General features: G+C 43.6%; 1 pseudogene; it reads right to left on the bottom strand.

Annotated features, from left to right (window-relative positions):
- Nucleotides 1-624: 624 nt before the first annotated feature.
- On the bottom strand, nt 625-21040 carry LOC123484903 (annotated as a pseudogene).
- Between the last annotated feature and the right edge of the window lie 4668 nt (nt 21041-25708).

Genomic DNA, 25708 nt, shown 5'->3' with positions numbered 1-25708 from the left:
CTAGTCTGAAAAGAAGCCACTGATATGACAACATTGTGATGATGCACTGATGGGTTGAAAACAAACGTCAGTCCACTTTCCTTTGAGCTGCTATGTTCATTATTAAAGTTTGTCAAAGTAATGACACTATTAGCAATATTATCCAATCCATCTACTGTTCTGTTTCTCTACTCTCTTTCTTCTTTGATCCTGGACCCTTGCTAATATCCCCAATTCCAGTTGATCATTGAACCTTCTTCAAATAATTCTCCAAAGTACTGGGCTGTTTGTCGTCATAAAGTGCAACAGTGCTTTGTTTCCTCACAGGCCAGTTCCGAGTGGTTGTCTGCAGTCGCCTCCATGGTTGCTACTGTAGTCTCTCTTGCCAGACTCAAGGTATGATGTGGGAAGAGACTATTGTGACTGAGACTGAGGGAGCCAGACAGACAGGCTCAAGACAGACAGATAGACAGACAGGCTGTGGAAGAAGAGGGTGGTGTTTAGGCAAATGCAGCCCTGTAACAGTCAGTCAATCAGTCAGTCAGTCCCAGCAGGGTCAAAGCCGACTTCTGTCTGTCTCTTACCTCTGGCTTTGTGGGTGTCAGAGACTCTAAGGGTGTCATGGCCTTGTAGGTGTCAGAGACTCTATGATGTCAGGGGTCGTAGGTGGCTGAGACTCATGCATGTCAGGGCCTTTGTAGGTGTCAGAGACTCTATGGATGTCAGGGGCTTTGTAGGTGTCAGAGACTCTATGGATGTCAGGGGCCTTTGTAAGGCCAGAGACTCTATGGATGTCAGGGGCTTTGTGGGCGTCAGGGGTTTGACCAGTTCCTCCTCATACACCTTGAGGATCGCCTCACAGACAAACCTGTACTGGCTCTGGAAGAAAACAGAGCAGCAGGACTGAGGTTAAATGAGAGTGACTCTGCACTGATGAAAATGATCACTTCCTGTATTCATGGTACAGTCGGGAGTGTGTACAGTAGTTACACAGTGATAACTGTAGCATTTGACACTTAAGGTCATAGAGTAACTAGATTCAGCCGCTGTGGACGATTTTTTGTCGGAGCGGATGGTCGGGGGCCAGAACATAATTATAATAATATGTACACTGCAAATTTACATTTACATTTTAGTCATTTAGCAGATTTGCCTGTATCCAGAGCGAATTTACAGTGCATACATTTTTCATACTGTCCCCCTGTGGGAAACGAACTCACAACCTTCAAGTGCAAGCGCCATGCTCTACCAACTGAGCTACAGGGGACTACAAATTGACCACAACTAAGCCCAATAAGAGACTGTAATTAAAAAATAACAATAATTTCATACCTTGATTACATTGCGACATGTTCACATCTCTTTTATTCGTGGGAATGCTTTTGGGAACAGATTTCCAAAATTAAACAAATTTTTATTAAAAACTCTGGTGATTTTACAGTCTTATTTGACCAAGAGGTTAAAAGCTGTCATCAAGGCAAAGGGTGGCTACTTGAAGAATCTCAAATATAAAATATATTTTGATTTGTTTAACACTTTTTTTGGTTACTACATGATTCCATACATGTATATTTCATAGTTTTGATGTCTTCACTATTATTCTACAATGTAGAAAATAGTAAAATTTAAGAAAAAGCCTGGGAATGAGTAGGTGTGTGTCCAAACTTTTGACTGGTACTGTATATCATGATTACTTGTGTCATGAAGCTAAACCAGACACAACTTTACGAGATAACGGAATCTGGAAAATACAAATTAGAATTGTTTATTAAGCATTACTTTACTAGGTTTATTGACAGAAAATAAATATATTGTACACCAAGGACCCGGGAAGAGTTGCAGGGTAGAGGACAATAAAATACTGATTTGAAAGCTAAAAAATATATGTAGCTCACTACATGATTAATTTTAAAAAAGTAGCTCTCATGCTAGAAAAGCTTGAGGCCCTGATCTAAGCCAACCCCATCTTGCCCCAATAGTTGCACACGCTACGGCTTTGCTGCTAAACAACCAACCTGTCATTGAGGATAGAGCCTCTGCTGTTCTCTTTATAGTCTCATTGTTATGCATCTATGCATCACAGATTAGATTACCGGGTCTGATCATGGCCCCTCTGGCTCTCATTGTCCTCACGATATCCAACGGATACACGGGCTGATTCCACTCAATCAAACACATGGCTGTTTCCATGGTGATGAGCACCCCCGTCCGACTGTCCCAGCGCTGCACAGAGGACGAGGAGAGTGAGACAAGGCTGAAGATGGCAGCAATGATAGAAGAGGATTCAAATCAATCCCCAATTACACTGTAATCAATCACTGTTGCTACAACAACATGCAAGTGTCTTATCGTCTTGATTCAAGTAAAAAGGGAAAATGCTTTTCTTTAAGTCAGGTTATGAGGCAGATGTACAAAGAAGCTTATATTCTTTAGCATGTTGTGTAAAAGGCCTTAGACTTACTTCAAAGCTGTATCAACAGTGAGATGGCTTACAGATGTTAGTTGAGGGGATAAGAGCTTACTTAGTGAGTGCAGCGTTTGTGTGAGAACTTACCTGCAGTGTACTATCACTGCCTCCTTGCCCTCCCTCTTGCCTCGAACCAGACTGACAAAGTCCAGGAAGTCAGTGTAGTCAGTCTGGGACACCGTGGTCAGGCCAGGCCATGTACTGGATCTGAGTCAGCGGTCTGCTCTCCTCACTCTGGAATAGAATCAATCAATCATTCAAATGGCTTATTATGTTTTTTATACTTTTTCTGGTACAAAGCCACTAAGTGCAAAAGTAATGTTTGTTAACCCAGAAATAAAATCTCAAGTAATTTTGGTCAGATGCTCGATGTTTATTTAGTCTGTCCATAAGAGATTATACAAGAAATGGTCCTGTACTTCCAGGTGTTAAAGAGTTATCTCTCTGACCAGAAATGCTGATTTCCTTCTTCTGTCACACAGGACACTCCGGGAAGTCCCCATGGGTAGCGATGGCACCAGGGTTGGGCCAATACTGATGACACTTCACCTGGGAATGAAACAAAAGGATAATTGAATATGGGCAGGAAGTATAGTTTGTCTATTTTCAGGGGGAATGGAAATGTCTTTAATTTCCACCTCATATGTTACCACTAGAAATTCCAAAACAAGACCAAAAGCATTGGGAAGGGGCTGAAACGTAGAGAGCAACCCTGAAACCCTGGTTGGGGACGACATACCCGCCTCCCACCTGCGTGGTGAGCATGACCACCAAGTGCTGGAGCCCTGCTCCCAAGTCATCCTCCAGTCAGAGCAGGCCTGGCAGAGGGCCCTGGGCACGCGATGTAGCGGTTTACAGCACTGGACGCTGATCACCATCTATGGGCCAGGAGAATGGCATGGGGTTGGCAAATATACACATATGTATAGCTGCATATTGGCAAATTCATAAATGAAAGCATAATCCATGTTTGGGCCTAAAAAATGGTCTTCTGATGTATTTAGGCATTGACAGTGTTGAGTATCTATCAAGCAAAAGTTAGTCAATGTCTCTTTCCGGGGTGTTTGAAGTCTGGTGTGAGATATTCATTACCTAGTCAAGGAAGGTGTTGCGGCCTTGGTAATAAAATCAAATATTGTGGCGTATATATCAAAGAGTGTTGAGTATCAAGAAAAGAAGAAGGAGAAGGCCTTCACATTGATGTAATTTACTGATATAGTCCCTCATCCTCGCCCTTCAGACAACCCTGGTTGCATCATCTGTGAGACAGCAGATACAGGAAGAGAGGAAAGGGGTGGCAGGTGAGTATTAGGGAGGGCATTTACGTACATCATTGTATGAGGGAAGAGATATGCGACAGAAGACGCCGTTCTGATGGTTCAGTATAATGCCACATGGTGTAAATGTCTCGATATCGATTTTTGGAAATGTTCTGAGGTAATTTCGCACAGCGACATTGTCAATCCAGGCCTTTTTCCGGTAGAGTTGCTTATAAAACATCAAAACAAAAAAACAATGGTTAACATTTGTCATAAGTTAACCTAGTTCAGACTGGGCCTGACATGAGCTTGGTTTCTAGGGTTACTCTAAACTACAATTCTCACTGATAACCCATCAGTGGAACACAAACAGGAAACGTTTGAGGTAGTGTGGAACAATAACAGGAAGCAATAAACTTTCAATATTTCCTTTCCTCTCTCATTTCACTCTCTTCCTCTCTCTCTCTTCTGGTTAATGACTAGATGCTATCTGATCAGTCTTAGCCATGTGCAATGGGAAATACATTCTAGAACCAGTGGAAACTTTGAATAACCAATCGCATGATAATATCAAAGTGGACTGGGAGCAGCTGAGACACAAGGGCCATGGGGCCACAGAAGCCACTAGTTATTTGGCCCATGTGAACAACAAGCATAATACTGTAGTTAGTATGAGTGGACTAACATCCCACAACAGACAGAGCAAGGAGCCAGATGTTACACTCGGGATGTATAAATCTGAAGCATCCCATTGGAATTCCACCCCACACCAAATATAAGGAGGAGAGGAAGCTTGGTGGCCGGCAGTAGGAGAGTATGGCTGTGAGATGAACTGGGCCTACATTCTGTCAGACCTCATCAAAGAAACATTTGAGCTCAATACAGTATTCTGTTCCCAAAACAAGAATCTGCTTTACGGACAGAGTGAACTGCTCAGAACTTTACCCTTTGCCAACGCTTCCCCAAAATTGCGTTGTTTAGAAGGAGGCAAGGGCTAATTGAGTTATTGCACTAGCACTTCACAGAGTAGGCGTTCCCTAACGGAATTATGCAAATACATGCTAAAATACACCAATAGGGAACGCACTAGCTCGTGCTTGGCTCTGCCCACCTCCTTGCTTGTTCTACCCACTATGCTTCATTTGTTCACTGGAAACAACACCGTGGTGTAATTTCAAATTAGTTATAAAAATATTTGATCAGACTGTGCTAATGACCCAGTACTGCAGGTTGGCATTTCATTATAATATAATTTGGTGGGTGCTTATATTTGTCCTATTCCATGTGTTTTCTTGCATATCCTAACTCCTCTGAGACACTCGGAGAGTGGGGTCACGCCCAGGGTCAGCCATTGTCAACGGCGATCCCGGAGCAATTAGGTTAAGTACTTCGCTCATGGGCAAATCTACATATTTTCACTTTGTTGCTCAACCATTAGGCTACCTGCCAAATTCTCATTAATGAAATCTTATTGGGATGACTCAGGCTGGGAGGCAGCTCTGCAGCGAAGTCGCTGGCACAGCAACAAAGTCATGAAATCTGATTTAAACTTCCCACCCCCAAAAAAAAAAAACACAACAACAACAAAAATATATACCACACTGTTAACCTTATGCTCAACCCTATACATGAAGTCCAAAATATAATTTTTGTTTTCATGAATTTTTACAATATAGCCAATTTTGACTTTGCAACTGGCCCATCTAGCGGAAATCGGTCAGCTCTGCCTCCAGGGACAAGATTCATCCTAATAAATCTTCAACCTTCCAAGTACTCAGGCCCTCTTCAGCTAAACATAAACTATATATTGTAGTATATTATACATCATATGTAAATATGACTAACATCAACCTGCTGCACGCCCCAGTGCCTGCCTTCTTTCAGCTGTAGTATGAGTCCTCCAGCAGGATGTGGGTGGTGGTCTGGCTGGGGCTGGTCCTGGGAAGCCCTCTCTGGGGGAGTACTGGTAGTTAGACTCTGTATCTCCATCCTCCAGCTTCTCCTCCACCAGGTCATACATGGCTGGAGTGAACAACAGGAAGGATGACAGCATGGTTGGAACACTGCACATCCATTGCAGGTGACAGGCACTAGAAAAACTACCCCCAACAACAGCAAAACAAAGAAAGGGTGTGGCAAAAAGGCAAAAAACAAATTCAAAAACGGGCCCCTCCTAAGTGATTACACTGCCGGGGACTGGATGCTTTGCCTTAAAGCTGAGATCCGCATTAGGCGAGATAGCGCCAATAGCTGCCTCAAGCGCATTTGATGTTGTTTTGGTTTTGAAAAGATGAGCCCAGAAACTTAATTTAAAAAAATCGTAGCACATACTCTTCTGTTCTATCACGCATGCAGTGATGTCCGGTGAAATAAATCAGTGTTTGTTGTTTGAAGTACTGTCTTTGTTGTTGTAATATCACAAACGGACGTGGCAGTTTCACCCAGCGATTCCAACTTTAATCAAAACCAATGCCTATAGTATAGTGGATCTGTATTGACTCAATATAGACAGGCAAGCTGCGGGTCCCTCACTCTCTTGTTTCAGGGACAGGCAAGCTATGGTCCCTCACTCCCTCTTGTTTCAGGGACAGGCAAGCTATGGTCCCTACTCCTCTTTTGTTTCAGGGACAGGCAAGCTATGGTCCTCACTCTCTTGTTTCAGGAGAAAAGCTTTGCTGTCCTCTACCTCTTGTTTCAGGGACAGGTAAGCTATGGTCCTCACTCCTTCTTGTTTCAGGGACATCCACAAAAAATCTAATAATAATACATGCCATTTAGTAAAAGATTTGATCCAAAGTGACTTTAGTCATGCGCTCATACTTTTTCTTATATATATGGGTATCCCGAATTAAACTCACTATCCTTACAAGTAATGCTCTACCAACTGAGCTACAGAGGACCGCAAAGGATCATAAAGGACCATAAAGGACCACAAGGTTGCCTGCCTTCTCTCACCGTTGGGTCTGACCAGTGGCGGGTTCAGTTCTCCTGAGTCGCTTTCCTCCTCACAGCTGGCCTTGATGAACATGACCACCTGGTCGTGGGTGTGTGTTGATGTCCTGGACCGTTGATCAGAACCACCATGCCCCCTCAGTTCAGCCGGGAACACACAGGTCAGCCTGGGGAGGGCATTAAATCAGAATAGAAGAGAACGGGTGTTATTTTTCATTATTCATTATCTGTGAAAGTCATTTGAGAAGTTCAGGGGTTTGGCAGTGATGGTGGCCCAGGTAGTACGACACGCGTGCCCTTTGTTCCCGGGGCCACTCGGACCGATCAAGGCATCTTTTCTGGTCCAGCCCACCCCTTCACATTGAATCCAAATCGTCCTTGTTCATCGGGGCACATTTTACATTAACACAGATTGTCATGAGGAAACCACTCCCATTGGGCTGTGAGGTTGAGAAGAAAAAAACACAAAGCAAGAAGCACAAAACAACGTTTTAGTAAAACGAAAATGTAGGAACATGTACAAAGATGCCTCTCGTTGGTTTTACTAACTAGCAATCACTATGTGTGTGTGCGTGAGTGTGTGTGCTGTGTGTAGGTCTTTCTCTCTGGCCATATCTTGTCTTCTGACAGAGGTGTGTCATACAGCCTCATTGATGTGGTTGTCCAACTCCCTGCTGAGAGTGGGACTGGGACCCAGCTGGACAGAGGCCTCCTGGTCTGCTTAGGGGCAGAGCGGGAGCGGCTGGCCAAGTCGATGGTCGAGTCTGGTGACCTCGGACACAGAACAAATCCAAATGAGTCTGCCAGCAAAAAATTCTATTACAGCATATATCCAAACATCAACCTAGTGCAGGCTTTATTGAGAATAAGTAAATTAATATAAATGATGCGTATGTGTGTTAACTCCCCTTTTAGTGTTATATATGAACCTGGAAACACACACACACACACACTTAGTCGAGAGCTCTCTGACTCAACATTAACTACACACAGTGGAAACTGTCATGTTCCAGAGCTTAACCTCTCAATGGAATACTTTCCTTTCTAACGTAACCCATTTCTCAGAAGGTAATAATCATATTCTGTGTCCACTGAATCATTACAAGGCTCAGTCAGAGCAGAGGGTTCTCAGTTCATAGGAAGTCTTCCCCTATTTCCTATCATTGCTCATGCATAGCCTCAGCCTGTGTACTAGAACAGCTTACTAGCTCTTGGAGAGGCGCTGTGTGTCCCACCAGCATATTACCCTCAGCTTGTGTGTTCATGTACTTTCCCCCCAGTCAGAGAGCATCCATGTTGTTTAGCCTGCTGTCTGCCTCTGAGCAGCCCTGGAGCACAGATCCTGGTGGGAGGTTGCTGGTTGGGACAGCACTCACCAAAAACAAACAGCGTCTAGTGCTACAGACTCCTCAAAAGGAGTCTACACGAGATACACGAGGACCACAGAGAGTGATAAGGTCAAAATGACACGCACAGGTACACAATTGGAGAAGCGCTTATCCAAAGAAAAGAGGGAAAGAGCGAGAGCGAGAGAGAGAGAGAGAGAGTTGAGAGAGAGAGAGAGTGAGAGAGAGAGAGACAGAGAGAGAGGGAGAGGTGAGAGAGAGAGAGAGAGAGAGAGAAAGAAAGAGAGAGAGAGAGATAGTGAGAGAAAGAAAACGATCTCGAAACAAAGAAAAAAGAGAGAGAGAGAGAGAGAGAGAGAGAGAGAGAGAGAGAGAGAGAGAGAGAGAGAGAGAGAGAGAGAGAGAGAGAGAGAGAGAGAGAGGCAGAGAGAGAGAGAGAGAGAGAGAGAGAGAGAGAGAGAGAGAGAGAGAGAGAGAGAGAGAGAGAGGAGAAAGAGAGAGAGAGAAAAAGAGAGAGAGAAAGAGAGAGAGAGAGAGAGAGAGAGAGACAGGAGAAAAAAACGATCAAAGTCGAAAACAAACATGCCAAACTACTTCAAAGATTTCTGCTCTTTCTCAAATACACATGCAGAGAATACTGTCTGTGTGTCACCATCCTTCATTTTACAAGAGGGAAAGAGAAACTGAAGCTAATGGCATATTTCCTTGCTGGGTTATGAGAAGATTTGCAATGGTTCAGCCCACACTGTCTCTGTCTTATTAACATAACAAGCATTCACCATTGTGATGTGCCTGCAGCCTCAACCCTACTGCTGCAGCTCTTTGGCTTCAGCCTGCCTGCCCAGTTCCAACCTCATTATGGACGCTTAAATGACAAGGCCATGAAAGAGGCCTATTTTGTAGTCTTCAGGCAGGCAGAGCTTGGTGCTTACAGCCCCGGGGTATTTACATAATAAAAAACAAATGGTTTGTAAAGAACATAGAAAATTAGAGGCGGTGTGTGTGTATGTGTGTGTGTGTGTACGTGTGTATAAGGACATTCAACCAGATCTGGTCTCTGAGATAAAGATGCTCATGGCCTAGTTCTTTTGGTTTGAAATGGCCGTGTGTGTGTGTGTGTGTGTGTGTGTGTGTGTGTCAGAACAGACTACGGGGTGAATCCTAGGCTGATGGAGTTGGCCTGGGTTAAGAGGCTGACTTGTGATTGGTGAAGGTTTGGCAGGGCGAGGCATGGTCGTGGTAGATCACATGGTCCAGCAGGTGTCCCACGGAGACGGCCGCAGGTGCTCTTGTTTCAAACTTGGAGTTCCTGCTGAGACAAAGAGGAGAGAGAGAGAGGAGAACATGTAAAAGGTACCCGTGTGTACTGTCATCTAACGTTATTTAGAGGTACTTGACATTGCTCCTCCTCCTCAACAGTCAGATTACATCTATAGCCCAATTTCCTTACATTTACATTTTACATTTTAGTCATTTAGCAGACGCTCTTATCCAGAGCGACTATACATCAATTAGGGTTAAGTGCCTTGCTCAAGGGCACCCAGACGATCTCTTTCACCTATGAAGAATTAAACCAGCAACCTTTCGGTTACTGGCACAACGCTCTTAACCACTAATGCTTACCTGCCGCCCTACTTACCCCTCCGTCTCCCGAAGTGTGCACTTGTTTCAGTGTCCAGCTCATGGATTTGAAACGAAGGGAATGCTGTTTGCTTACACTTAGGGGGTTAGGGCTACTCACTGGTTGGGGGTGCCTGGTGGGGAGCGTGTAGGCAGGCTCATGGGTCTAGACGGTCGTCAGACAGAGAGGCTCTGGAGGTCCGGCTGACTGACTCCCAGTCCATCCCTCCACCCACCAGCCTCCGCACCAAGGGCTTACTGGGAGACCACATGGGTTGAAGCTGATATGGAGGTCATTGTTATTGATAGATTGGACTGCAGCAGGTAAAACAGTGTCATCGTGATTTCAATTTAGGGATGAAAACTGTTTACAACTAGACTTTTGGTCATTATTCAGTGGAAGAATTCCGCCATCCCATATGTGTTCTCACATCTCTGATGTCATTCTCTTACTATTAGTGCGCAATAGCGTCACTTCATTTGGGTTTCAGAATGTGTGCTACCTGGCCGAACACCCTGTCCTTGATGCCACTTACTCCTTGCCGTACTGGACAGACTGCACCTCTGTCCTCCCACTGCCATATAACACAGAAGATAAATTTTTAACATTTAAACGGAAAACACTCACCGCCTTAACCTCTGCCCTCACACTTTCATTTCCTGGAGTAAGAGGGGACCAAAACCAGTGTTGCACTGCCTACTTTCTTTAGACATTTTACAAGTGTATTGTGATTGAGCCAGCAGAAGTGTTAAGAAGGACACACCCCAGTGTGAAACCATAGTTCTCTTTATCTGTCACACATTATTTGTCAGTCACTGCATCTGGCATGATGGCATTGTAAGCTGAGAGGACTGGAGCTTTGGGTCTCTACTGGCAGTTGTGAGGCACAGTAAACATATTCCTGTGTTATGCAAACCCCAGCCCATACGATTTCTGTGATCGCCTTGTACATAGGTCAAATGGCACCTGGTCATGATTGGTCCAAAAATAAGTAAATAGCTTCAACAAAATGATGTGTTATCCTGAGGGGTAAATACCGAATTAGAAGGACTGGATCTGAAACTGAGTGAGTCAGGGGGATTGAAAGGATTAGGCAATGTTAGCCTTTTCACTCTTTAGAAAAAAGGTGCTATCTAGAACCAAAAGGGTTCTTCGAAGCTTTCCCCATAGGAAAACCCTTTGAAGAAACCCTTTTGGTTCCAGGTAGAAACTTTTGGTTTCATGTAGAACCCTTTCCACAGAGGGTTCTACCTGGAAACAAAGGGTTCTCCTAAGGGGACAACCACAGAACCCTCATTGTTTTCTCTTGTTGAGGTTTACACACCTTTAGACAGTAGCTATACAGTTACACACACTATAATTGACAAGACTCATGTATAACATTGACAAACAAACATAATCTTTGCGGGAAAAATTAATTGCAAAATGCCATCATTACAGCCAGTTCTGCCTGCTGGGATCACAAACGTGATCACGGACTCTCTTTCAAAACACATATTAATATCACCAGAGACTATGCCCAGGCAGAGTCCAAAACAGGGCCTAATCAAAAAGTAGTGCACAATATAAAGGGATAGGGTGTAATTTGGGACACAATGACACATTCCCTGGCCTACTCACCAGTGAAGCTTGCCCGAGCCCAGTTGGAAGACATGTCAAAGAAGTTCTTCTGTGGTGGTAAGGGTCGGTCCAGTCTGAAGAAGGTGTGGTACTCTCCACAGGCCTTCCATAGGTTCTTACAGGCTCGGTAGTTCACCATGTTAAAGGTTAACAGGCCTCGCTCATTCTGGAGAGGGAGGGAGGGAGAGAGAGAGAGGGCTAGGGAGGGAGGGAGAGAGGGCGAGGGAGGAAGGGAGAGAGAGAGAGACAGAGAGAGCCAGAGAGGGCGAGGGAGGGAGGGAGGAAGAGAGAGGCCGAGGCGAGGAGAGAGGGCGAGAAGGGAGAGAGAGAGAGAGACAGAGAGGAGAGGGCGAGGGAGGGAGGGAGGAAGAGAGGGCAGGGGAGTAGGACGAGAGAGAGGGCGAGGGAGGAGGGAGGGAGGGAGAGAGGAGGGCGAGGGAGGGAGGAGAGAGAGAGAGGGCGGGGGGAGGAGGGAGAGAGAGAGGTCAGTGGTGGCCTCTCAGCACACTTAGGGCGTACAGTACAGCATGAAGCATGGCACAGTCGGTGTGTGTGTGATTATCACATATGATCAAACTGATGTCACTGATCACCTAAAAGAACATGGATACAGAGGAAGAAATCACCCTTCGACTTGCATGGCGGCCATGAGTAGCTTTAGGCTAGACACTATGGTTTTCTGTAGTACTTCTCTACTCGGATACATGAATTATAGCGCATTCACATCATTTAATCTTAGATGTTAAGTACTGTACAACAGCTTTTAAAGTGTTTTTTGTGTATTCCACTAGCTAGGAAGCCCTAGTTGGGATCAAATGATTTTAGATTTAGTTTCATTATGACCAGCCTAGCACACACAAGGTGCATTATGTATTCTCAATGAATAATGATGAGAGAGAATTTGAGCTCTCTCCTAATAGTAGGGATGTAATCACAGTTGAAATCAGGACATACTTACCAATTCTCTTCTGAGTTGAATAAAAATTGTCTACATTTAAACGAGATCTTTACAATCTGTAGCCTGGAAAAGAAAGAAAGAAAGAAAGAAAGAAAGAAAGAAAGAAAGAAAGAAAGAAAGAGAAGCTATTATCTACCCATAGGAAGGAATCTCTCCTTTTATTTCATGATAACAGAGACCATATCCAGTGTTCTGAAGCTAATGGATAAGCGTATAGAATACATATTCCTCTTTGCCACCCATGTTATCTCCATAAGAATCTATTCTTTCATCAGAAACCAATCATTTTCAGATTATGTTCTGTATGTTCAGTGTTCTATAGTTCCATTCTGCCTGCTGGCCTATTTCCCTGGTTCCTTAAAGCATGACTCAGAGAGAGAATCTAAATATAGACGGCATTGTGACAACTGACACAATTACACTATTACTCATTTCTTCAGAAGTCTCTTTTTCATGAAGATAAACTCTCACTGTACTGTACCATCAAAGGGAGTGGGCAAGATCAAACAGTGGGGAGAGAGGGCTCATGTTGTCACTACAGTAGAGTTAGCCTGCACAATAGAAGTTGTGGCTGAATCTGGACCATGGAAAGTAGTAGAGCATCGTTAAACAGCTATTGATTCATTATCGCTTTCATGCTACGTTTGCTACTGTTTTACTTAAGCAATAAGGCCAGAGAGGTGTGGAGATATGTGGCCAATATGCACCACGGCTAGGGCTTGTTCTGCACCGATGCAAACATGGAGTGCCAAACCGTACCCTAGCGTGGTCATATTGGCCATACACAAACCCCCGAGGTACCTTATTGCTATCTATATTTCGTTACCAACGTAATTAGAGCAGTACAAATCCATATTTTTGTCATACCTGTTGTATCACGGTCTGATATACCACAGCTGTCAAAATCAGCATTAAGGGCTCCGAACCACCCAGTTTATAATACTCTTTAGGTTCTGTGTGTCCCCTCCAATGGCCCCTATATGGAGACGGTGAAGCAGAATGTTGAAACATACTCAATTGATTTGACTCACCATGGAAAGCAGTTGATTCGTACCCTGTTCTTATAGTAATGAATCCCAGTTGACATCACTCCGATTAAAATCTCAGTGTTGCTTTGATCCTGTAACGAGGAGGGAAAAAGGGGACACGGAGGTTTGAAAAAGTACCCAGCTTTCTGACTTCCTATGGATGGGATCTACTTAACAGAAACTCAATAGTTGTTAAATGGAGGAGGGTATAACCACCACACTGTCTAATGAAACCACATTGAAGAAGGTTGTTCGGAAGCCATAGTGCATGCATCACTCCATTGCACACCTGAACACTTACCCTTGCATAGTGCAATTGGACTCCCATAGAGCTCTCAGTGTCCGTGCTGTGTTTAGATAGTTGAACTCTGACTGGGCAGGAGACAGTCCCCTGAAAAGAAAGACAGAGAGAGTGTGAGAGTAGGGAGAGAGAGCAAGAGAGAGAGAGACCTTAGTTGGCTCCCACACAGGCCATTCAGAGAGCGAGAGTAGGCCACCCTACCATCTCTGTGTGAGAGGGTAAACAATGACAGCCCTTGTTCTGACCTGGGCACAAAGGTCTGAGACCGCCTCAGCCTCAGCTGCAGTGAATGGAGCAGTCCATTCCTGTTTAATCTAGAAGTTACTTGATCTTTTTTGTGCATTTCCTGTTTCTCCCGATGTATCTACAACACAATATCTGAGAGTTTGCATCTTACTTGCACGTTGCTGATGCTGTTTGAGAATCTCGTTCTCAAAGTCTTGTGGTGCATTGGGGATGAAAGAGTATTCGGAGAGGTAGCCGGGCAAGTTCTCGTCGTGACTGTAGTCCCCTAGCTCAGTGCAACATCAACACAAAGCTTACACAGTGTGTGAGTGTGTAAGTGTGTGTGTGTGTGTGTGTGTGTGTGACACAGGAGCACAATGAGGCCTTCACGCCTCTCCTTCCCTTCCTCCTGTAACAGCTCCCATTCATTCCTCATTTTCTGGTCAAACTTCTCCTTTGTGCAAACGGAAAGAAGCAGGACTTTGCAGCTTGTGAGAGTCAAACACCCTTTTTTTTTGTCAATGTTTTTGAAAAAGAGAGACAGAGAGACGAGTCCTCCTGCTGAGTGTCTCAGTGTTTCCATACTGTATAAACAAGTCTGCTAAGGCGTCCCCAAAGGTAATTTCTATTCCCTTTGGGCACTTACTCAGCTCTTAGGGCTCTGGTCAATAGTGCACTATATATGGAACAGGGTTAGCCATTGGACACAAACCCCTGTCTTCCGTAATGAAAAAGGGGAGCAGACATGAGAAGTTGGGGGGTTAAGTGCATCCGTTCCGAAAGCACTTTAAGAAAAATATGTGAGCTCAATAATGTGAATAAATTAATAAATAGCCTTGCTCTTTCATTTTTATAGAAACTACATCAGTATGTGAAAACAATGGGGGAAAATGGACAGTAATAGCCCAATATACTCTAACTATCCTGCAATGGAATTGTGACTGACAGACAGACTGGCACATGTGAAATACCCTCCATGCTATTATTGTTATTACAGTTATTTCGGTGAGACCACCATGGCCACTTTCCATTTCCTCCTGCGACCTCTATACCTCCCACATAGCATGATACGTTTACTACAACCCCACGAGGGAGCCAGCCAGTCAGCCAGCCAGCCAGTTATCCCAGCCATCCAGTCAGCCAGCCTATTGGGCTGAACAACCAATGGGCAGTGTTCTTCTGCCCTTTCTGCCAGCCTGGTTGTGGTGATTGTGCTGCTCCCTCCTCCCTCAGCAGCGTATTGGGGTCAATGAGTAAACAAGGACCCGCAGCAGCCAGGCTACATGAAAGCAGCCTCATTACAAGCCAAGTACTATAAAGGGAAGTAGTATTATGGTTGTTTTTGGTCTGGGGTTTCCAAGCTACTGTAATACTCTGATCCCCCATACTCTCCAACGCTTGAAATCACATGGTGGATATTGAGGGAAACAGAAACATACACTACTGAACATGTTCTATCATCATACATTCAGTTAGTTACTCCTCGGTTTGAGGCAGAATGTAAAGACCATAAGTCAGTAGTATATTTGAATAGCTAAAGAATTATTTAAGTACTTAGCATTGAACAGCGTGTGAAACAAGAAGAAGCTGGCTGTGGTGTATGGATATGGCAGCCTGCAAGCCCAGGATTCAAGTTATTACTCCAAATTCATCACAAGAAGATTATTAAAATGTTTGAATGAACCAATCAAATAAGGAGCTGTGTGTTTATCAAATTCACACTCACCTTCCACTAAGTATGTCCTGTTTAATCTGCAAAAGTACTGGTACCTAAAGGACCCAGAACAACAAGATCAATATAGGCTTTTGAGTCCACTTATAATCCCAAACTGTATGGAGAATAGCCTAGATAGCATAGAGGAAGGCCTATAGTGTATTGCCTTTTTATTTACATTTACATTTTATGTCACACCATTAAGCACTTACCGTGTATACTCCTCCTGAAGTTTATTGGGGATTCGGTTACAAAAGAATTTAACCCTAAAGTTCAAACTGTGGCAGAACCCCCCCAAGTAAAAACAAACAAGCAGATTAATGGAAAACTAGCTATAAATATAATATTCAAAAATACTAGAGAATATTCCAAATGTATCAAACATACTTTTAATTGCTTTCTAATCGGTTTTGGTTGGATCCAGCCACCTCTGTAAAAATGGATGAAGACAACCTCAGACACAGTATGGGACAAGAGGGAAAAATAGGGCATACAAAATGGAAGATACATTTCTACCACAACATTAGAGCAAGTTTAGAATAGAACTCGCAACTTGGTTTTGCGAGACAGCATCACATAAAAATATACATTGTATAAAAGTCTGAATTTCAGCAGTCACAACTGAATAATTGCATTGTTATTTGTGAACTTTCAGAAACACAAATCGTTAGCCTCTACATACCTATTCGCCGCTGTTTTAACTCTATTGTTTTGAGTGGATTATGACCCACTAATCTTCTTAGCATCTCAAATCCGTTTGCTGTAGCAACCACAGTTTGCTGACAGGGCTGGGAGAGAGCCTATTCATGAGATGCTGCTATGCTGCCAATCAGCGTGTTTGAGGGGACTCAGCCAGAGCAAGGCCCTGCGTAGATCCACTGAATCCTGATCACATAATAATTAGTAATTTCGGAAGCCAGTTGATTTGTAGATCAGTGATTCTGCGCCATCCGACCGCAATGTAGTTCTGCTGCACAATCTCAAGGCCTCACCTAATCTCGTGAGACAGACTGTTCAAATAAACGATCGAGGGAGCTAGCTAGTTACCTAGCGTAGCAAGATTTGGTTCTGGGTTCTGATAAGATGCCTCCCATATGACTGTCTTAGAGGAGTCGTTTCGGCCAGCTCTAGGGCGAAGTAGTCTCTCTCCGTCAGCTCCAGGTGTTTGAACACTTCCACTCCAGCAGGACTTCTGTCCTTGATGGTGCTTCTGCAAGGAGAGAAACCAGACAGACATATGGCTATCTCATAATACAGATCACTGAAGCAACGTAGGGACTGGAAGTGTGTTGGCCATAAAGCGTTATTTTACCTCCAATAGAGTAGCCTAAAAATACTTAATTGATAGAGGGTTATTGCAAAACTATCACACAAGTATGTGTAATGCTTAGCCTACTGGATTTCTAACTGGAGGTTGGGCATTGTAAGCTTTCATAACAAGCTCACGCCTGCTTTCTAGAAGTAAGTCCAGGGCAATGATGCAACCAGCGAGGCTTCTGGAACACAGAACCAGATCATGTGAGATGGAGAAGGAAGGAACACAAACTATACTAGAAAGTGACTTCTCTTGCCTGATTTGATTGGCCAATGTCATATAGGCTACCCACTGGCTACTAGTGGTAGAAGACCATTGGTCCGAACATTGAGCCTTGAGGAACACCATACTTCTCAATCTCAACTGAGGCTCCACAATCATATCCTGCCATTAAATCCCCAGTGTACCTTGTAATGCCAACCAGGCAGGAAAGCAGGAAAAGCAGAAAAAGCATGTTTCAATCACCCACAACTACATACGTCAATCTCTCAGTAATGTAAAGAAGCCGGACCAACCAGTTGACTGGTATGTTTCATTGAAACAGTGATTTCCATGGAGCTTCACTATGACCCCCATGCACTGAAACAGATGTACTTTCCTTGACTGTGTTTGACTGTGTCCACTGACATTAGGTGATCAATAATGTAGAGGAAATTAATAAAAACGGAAATAATTAAGTATCTTTATAAATAAGTAAACACCACCAGGGCTGTGGCAGTCATGACATTTTGTCAGCCGGTTATTGTCGTCAATAGTAAAAGGATGTAATTGAACTTTTGCTGAATAAAATAGAAAGGATATTTTTCCCATTGCGGAGCGAAAATGCGTATGTTGAGTGTGTGATAATATGACGCTAAATGTAGAGTTATTTGGCAACTTTAGTTGTGAATGATACAAACTAGAATGCCTCAGGTAGAAATCAAAATATATTGGGCTGCATGATGCCACTATAGGCTATTGATGATTTGAGAAAGTCGCTAAAAAAGCTTGCGCTCTGTTCCTTGCCTCAGGCTGCACAGCTGTTCTCTCATCAAGTGATCCTATTTTCACCCATCAGACTATTTTCAATGTAATCTTGTCTTTACTAATATGTAAAATTAGTTTGGATTTAAGATTGGCCCATTATCAACTGGGCAGGGACAGGGGACAGGGGAAAAAAAGACATCCGTATGCCGCGAATAGGTTACTCGGTTTTTATAGCGGAGCTGTGCTTAATATGAGCAGATGAGAAATAATAGAACACTTATTTCACTCCACGCATCAACCACTGTTTGAAGCGCATGCTCAAGCTTCGAGATGGTTATATCTCCACCCAAACTCTGTATGTGGGCTCTCAAACCCTGTTCCTGCCACTACCCAAGAAACCAAGTGAAAATCTGTTCAGAAACATCAATATGAAACATCTTTCACTAAATTGTTGACAGCCTCTGTGTGCTGAAGAAAGTAATGAAGGAGAGAGTGGAGACGTGAAATACACAGTTGTGAGATATTCTGTAAAAAGGTCTTGTGTCACCCTTAATTAATAAAAACACATTTTAAAAAAGCACTATTACTAGGCCATTCAAAAATCTAATTCCTATAATTGTAGGCTAACCGTAAGCAGCCCTGCACAATCAATGAACCAACAGCATCAGCCCAGGGTTATAAGTTCTCTCCGTGACCCGTGGATAGACATTTTGGAAGCGTAGCATAAGGTAACCAGTCCATCCAGTATGCAAAATAATACAGTCCACCTCAAAGGCGTTTACTCGAATGTGTTTAATTATGGGAGTATAGGCTAGTCATTATGTACCAAAGACATCTTAAATCAGTTTTGTTTATTTGCTATGCGTAATATGAATTAATCATCACCTTGAAAGCGCTGTCCATTTCTTTGTTTTAGTCTTTGAAACAACATCCACAATGGCCATGTTTTCCACTCAGTTTTCAACCTGCTGTTGAACTTCTTTCTTCAAATTGATCATCACAGCGTATGTGAGTTTTTAAAAGCATGATATTGTTTTGATGGAAAAGTGTTTGATGTGATTTTTGATTGTGCATTTGCATTGGATGTGAGAGTGGTTAGAGGGACAACAGAGCCCTGAGTACCAGGCCATTGTGAACTGATCGTTAGCGCAGTTGGGCACCACCACAATATGTCCAGAGTGCATAAGAGGAGATTACGAAATACGCGTGGAATTTTACTGCCGGTCATGACTCATGACTGCGGTGTGGCGTTAATACGGTAACCGCAACAGCCCTAATACACACAAGTCTATGTGGAACCAACGGGTTAAATCCAGAGTGCTGTACGTCCAACTTTGGAGATTAGCTTTAACCATAGTGGTCAGCAGCAATCAAGTCATACTCTCTCCAGCCACTAGGCTAATGCACAGCAGCCACGTTGGGAATCAAACTACCAGCTAACGAGGGGCTTCTGAAAGGCCGGAGATGAAAACTGGAACAATGAAGCTCTACAGCTCTAGAAGTTAAACAGACGCCTGTTAGAAGCCTTCTTGTAGATTCCCAGTGCAGTGCGGTATTGGAGGTGGTGCACGCGGTGGCAGTAGAATGCCAGGAGGGACATGATGATGGAGCTGTCAGTTGTCATTCAGTACTGACTTCCCCCTGTGGGTAGAAGCGATGTGTCTGTGCACACTGGATGGTTCCCAGAAGGATAGAACCGACATCAACGCCAACAAAGCATATGAAACACATATGCACACAAACGTGATGCACACAACCCGAGATAAGGCCTGTGTTCCACCTAATCCTGACTGGCAGTGAAGCATTGACCTGGGTTTACCCCGCATGGCACTAGTAAAGACAAAGGACTCCATAATGCAGCTCTGTAGTCCCAGAAATGGACTCATCTTAATTCATGACCAGGGGATTAGAGGGCAGTAGCTGAAAGCAGATTTATTTTGCCCCAGAATGAACAAAGAGTATCGGGGCAACAGAGATGCTCGGGGGTTAGACTGAGGTGCTGTGTGTGTGTTGTAATTAAGATTACCTCACAGAGGGGACTGGCACTAAATTGTTCCTCTCTCTGCTTCCCTACCCACGGTACACCACACGGGCCAGATAGCCCCCCACACTTGTCGGAAAGGCCATTGTGATGTGTGCAGTTCAGTCCTGGTGTAAGTGTTTACTCCATTCGGCTAGTAACCCCCCGGAGACTCCTTTGAAACCAAAATGCCAAACATTCTGCTGTGTCTGTGCTATGCTGCTATTAATGACAGATATCTAAAATTACCCCAGGCTCCTTCGGGTCCCTACTACTGCAATGCATCTGTACTTTAAAGGGCAACTCTCCACCCACTTTTCAACCTCATTTGCATTATCTCCAGCACAATACCAGTGTATACATATGTGAAAATGGTGCCTTTCTACATTTTTAGAAAAAATATATAAAGTTAAAAGGTTCTACCCAATGACATCATTTTCAAACACTATAAGATTTGGCGGAGCAAGAAACACCACTCCCTCTGTTTTTCTTCGTTTTAATCCTACCCTGTGATGTCACAGAGAAGCATTTTAGGACCTTTGTTATCTTTTTAACCACAGATCCTTAGAAACGTGCCGTTTTTCACATATTTAGAAACTGTATGGTGCTGGAGGTAAATGAATATGAGGTTGAAAAGTGGGAATTGCCCCTTGAAACAAAGTCTAATGTATCTTTATGTTTCCACTTGGTTTATGTGCAGCCTATTGATAGACAACTAGTCTTGATAGACAACTAGTCTTGAGAGAAGGCCCTAACTCAGTCACATTCTCTATGGTGATATGTAGGGCTGTACAGTCAGTGTAGGTGCTGGGGTTAGTATAGTACAGTACGTACGTTAACCTTTGAAGAAGCTTGATGTGTTAATCCAGCAGAAAGAACATTACAGACCACCTCTGTGTGCTGCTGTCTTGTGCCATCTCCGATCTTTCGGACATTGTGGTTACTGCCAGCTGGCAACCGGGACCGTGAGGTCATTACTGTCCACACTGGGTCTGCAACACAGAGAAACAAAACAGCAGGGTTAGGGACCTTATATTACTGCATTTAAATACATTACATTGCATTATGGAATGGAGAATGGTTCTAGCCTTGTCTTCATTTTTTTGCTTAAAGCAGTGGCAACGCGGCATATTTGAGTCAAGTAAAAGAATAAAGATAACGACACTCCTTAAATCTGTGACTGATGCTGATGATGTCATACTGGTCATTATAGCATTTCTAGAAAGAGATCCCTATCAGATCCATTGCCCTTGATCCTTTACGGTCCATGGTCTTACAGTCAGGCTGCAGTACAATGAAAGGATTCAGTGATTCAGTGAGGCATGACCCAGTTCACCACCGCTGGGAGGAAGAGATACACACACTATAGGGGACTTCCCCAGGAGGGTTAGGTCTTCAGCGTTCCCCACCAGAGTCCATACACACACACACCACACACACACACACCACACACACACACAACAGATGGATGCTGTCAGGCCTAATGTGGAGTTATAAAGTTGTAATAACAGGGGAAGATGATAAATACATACTAAAAAATCATATTTCATAGTCATATCAAATATTAGGGAGAACATTTAAGAAACATAGAAAGAGTTTTTCTACAACCTGGATAGGCTATATCACCTTTGACCTTTTTCCCCATGACATCATCCATTGACAGCACACAGAAAGGTCCCGAAATAAACCATGGCCACACCAGCAGCAGAGCTTTTGTCAGTGACAATGGTGTTCCTGTGAATGTCACAGTGCAACACACAAAAAAGACATGCTGAGGCGCTGTGGTGTAAGTTGTCACACTGGCCCCGTCTCTAGAACCACATGGGTCCTTGCACCCTGTCACGGGTCTCATCTTTCTCACAGTTAGAGAGAGGTTAAAGCAGGGGATCAGGGATCATACGCTTCAAAATCTTAGGCTATTATTCTATAATGTTTACATCATTGCCATTATTTTTAACTTGTTTTTAACAGTTCACATGCGCTTTGTCTATGTTTTCCGTGTATAAATTGTCTTGAATTCTTGGAATGAAATAATCAATATCTAGGGAGTGGAGCTGTCCTGGCCTGAACCATATCTTATTATCTATTCGTCTATTCAGACATGTTTGTTTTGGTTTACTATCGCTTACCTACAGAAAAAGGCAAATGTCCCAATGAGTCTCAGTTTAACTAAGGTTATTTACAACGTGGAGCCCTCCTTTAAACAAAGTTGCAGTCCCAAAATAATCACAAACAGTATGCAAATGTCCAACACAAGGAACAGTCACAGTAGAATCCCTATAAACATACTGATCCATAGAATACCTACTTTGACCTTTTACTGTCTGTCACTGTGTTTGTTTACTGCACTTTCTGTCCCCATATAGCATGCAGGACAACCACAGGAGTTGGCAGTGAATGGCCATGGCAGCTTGCCTTGAGTGGGGGTGGGTCCATCTACTCCCATGAACTTGAGGGATGGGAGCAGATAGACTGTGTGTCAGTGTGACCTAAAAGAGCTGAGCAACCCCACTTCCCAACCTAGCTCGCCTGCCAACACCACCACCCCCCACCATAACAGAGTCCAAATCATAGGGCTGAGTCTCAGGGGCTGAGTGACCTTTCAGTAATAGAGCCACAGCTCTGGATTACTGGAGCTGGATGGAGAGACCAGACAGGCACCACGCCAAATGCAGAGGAGCTAGCCTACCTTGAATCCCAATGCCACCCCTAGGCCCCTAGGACCGGGTTAGTAGCCTAACCCCCAAATAAATTAGGCTAAACATTGTTTTACATTTCCATCAGGTGATATGTTGGCCTACCATTGTCTAAGTATTTTCACACCAAATGCGACAGGGCAGCATTACCTATCTGATACAGTAATCACTATGGGTTATAAACAAAATCCCTTTAATGTATTAGGCTACATTCATTCTTCAAAAGCATCTGTGTACAATAGGCTTCTTTATGACAGCTAAGGGACTAATCGTTTATCAAACCGTGGCTCCTGAAACACTCCCACCCACTCCAGCACTGGATTAACATGCTGTGTGTACAGCTCAGACCATCTGTCCCCCAAGATACTACATAGTTACAAACAACCAGGGTCATGTTCATTTAGGCATGAAACGGAAGACAAGTGACTCAAACAAGGAGGGACTACTTGTACTTGTCCAATAACAAACACTCATTTTCGTTTCAAAACGTTTCCCTACAGTCGCCCTACTACAACTCTTGGTGGGTTATGTTTCCCACACACAAAGGGAATTCCCCATCCTCTCAGATCTTCCACTCTGCAGACCTCAGTCACCACAGACACATCCCAAAATGGCACCCTATTCACCATAGGACTCTGGTCCAAAGTAGTGCACTAAGTAGGGAATAGGATGCCATTTGGAGGGCTGCCATCATTAGATCCTTTGTTGAGTGCAACACATGCATCACAGATCACACACTCATGCGTTGATACTAGAGAGCGTCACTCTTTTTTCTATCTTTCCCTACTGTGTTTTTCCCATGCGTGGTCTAGTGTAAGCCTTCTTAGCTCTGAGGCTAAAGCCAACAGTAGCTAACAAGCCATTTAACCCTGGGCACAAATCTAAACAACATTGTTCACGGCAGAAGAGATTCACTCTGAAAAGGCTTCTGGGTTCGCCAAATGAAATCACTTTGCACTCCTAGGTGCAACACAGATGCTATCAATTATGTCCACATAGAATGTTGAGCATAATGATGAATAGCCTAACAAACACAATTAGGTTATCGATGACTGTGAGCTAGAGGTTAGAGAAGCTTTTGACATTGATTAAAAAAAACTTTGCGGCCATTCTCATTCTCATTCTCCCCGATTCCTTCCTTCCGCCTCTCCCTCCCATTCTTAAAGCTCCAGAGGCGTTTGTTGCTTTACCGATCTCATTCATTCAGATATTTAGCCCCAGCAGCGTTATTAACTCACCACCCCCAACTGTGGAGGTGGGGACACTACAATGTAGACCCCCTTAGTGATTCATCCTGTTTTAGAGCTTAATGAGCACTTATCATGAGTTTTATGTTATTTACCACTCGTTTTCCGTTGTCTGCAGCACACACTACGTTTGCTCGGGTTTCAGTCTGTTTCAGCACATTCCCCCTCCTCCCCCATCAGCCCATGTACCCCATCCCACTCTCATTCATTGCACTGTCAAAAAGCCTTGCACTTGACAATAACCTGACCCAGTCTAAAAATGTGGGGCTGCTTTAGCCAGATGGGGAGGGATGGAGAAAGATGAGCCGTAGTGTGTAGGATACAATCATCCTCTTATTTCTACTCTCTCTCTTCATTCTCCACTATAGCCCTGCAGCTCTTTATCAGAGAGATAGAGACCGTTGAGAGATTGTCTGGTGATAGTAAGGCTGCTCCTCTATCTCTATATTCCCACTATGGTCAGAAGGAGCTAGAGAAGGGAATATTAGGATGACATCTGTGGGGATTCTATAGGATTCTAGGGATGATGCCATTTCTGTGAAGCTCTATTCGCCTCGGTCTTTTTCTTTTAATGTAGTAGCAGGTAGATTAGAATCCTAGTGTTTCTATGAAGTCAGTCAGTGCACTAGACTAGAGCGATCCATATTTCTTGTGATAGTACCGAGCACAGGGTCTTGCATTCAGCAGCATAAATACAACATGAATACGTGTCATAACTGCATTATTACAGACAAACAAGACTTGTAATGTAATCCGAAGTGGAGTTTATTATGTCAACCAGCTAAACCACTGTGTAGCCTACCTGTAATCAGAATCAGTGGGGTCTCTCTGTGTACTTATTCAAGAAAGAGGTTTATCCATCTATTGACCCGGACATATATTTAGGCTCTACCTTCTCCCCCTGGCCTACACTCCCCTCCCTCTCCCAAAACCAGACACTAGGTTAGAAGTGCACACTCTATTCTGTTCTGTTCTGTTCTATTCTAGTTAACTGTAGCCTATATGGCTGTCGGCTGCCATTTGACAGGGACAGAAAAAAGGTGATGTTAGCTAGCTAGAAAGCCAAGCCACCAGGCCATCAAATATATACACACTAACGTAGAGGTGTAGCTGTACTGTCTCTGGATAGATTAACATCTAGTTAGCTAGCTAGCTACATCAGCTGTGCTATGCAGCTAGCAAACGAACCATGGCATGACGTTATTATTATGCAGGCTGCTTTACCTTCATAAACTGCTCCGGTTGAGTCCAGGTTTTGAGGGATAAAATCAAAGAACACAGCAATAAGTGGGAACGAGGTGGTGCAATTCAACCGCTGCAGATCCACACAAATCTCCTCATCGTTCGCAGCAGCATACACTCGCTACGGCCGCAAGGGTTCGTTTCTTTTCAGCACCACAGCGATGATGGACCCATGCAAACGTCAATACAGGACGCAACCATTGTAATGCGAGCAAGGCATACACGAGCAGGTAGGTATGATCGCACAAAAACAGAACTTATTTTCCGCAGTCTCCAAACTGTAGTTCAATTAAAAAACAATCCCGTTTGAAGACGTTGATCATTTATATCGCTGCAGCATAAACCATGGGGCACCAACGAAATATGGCGTAAACTCCACAACACATTTTTTTGGAACGGGGGTGGTGTCTGTCAACCTAGAAGGGCGTAGCATTTGTGTCGGAGGCGCAGATTTCACACCACGACACGCGCAGTTTACATTGTGAGAAATTGGTAAAAATATAAAATATAAATATTATTATATTATTATTATTATTATTAGATTGTACGTAACTTCACATATTTTTCCATAAAGGTAGTTTGTGTGTGATATATTAAAAGCTTGCTAAATATTTAGCTACCTTTGCAAATAAATATCCTATACTCCCATCTAGTGGCCAATTCTATGTTCATGCCACTTCTTTTTGAGATGAAATAGTAATAACTGGTATATTGTATCTAGTTTCAAAATGAAAATGCAGGAACTCTGATAG

Source organism: Coregonus clupeaformis, unplaced genomic scaffold (genome assembly GCF_020615455.1).
Source record: "Coregonus clupeaformis isolate EN_2021a unplaced genomic scaffold, ASM2061545v1 scaf0490, whole genome shotgun sequence".
In the NCBI taxonomy this organism is placed as follows: domain Eukaryota; kingdom Metazoa; phylum Chordata; class Actinopteri; order Salmoniformes; family Salmonidae; genus Coregonus; species Coregonus clupeaformis.
Note: the sequence above shows the minus strand (reverse complement) of the source record. Positions and strands in the feature narration are given on the sequence as shown.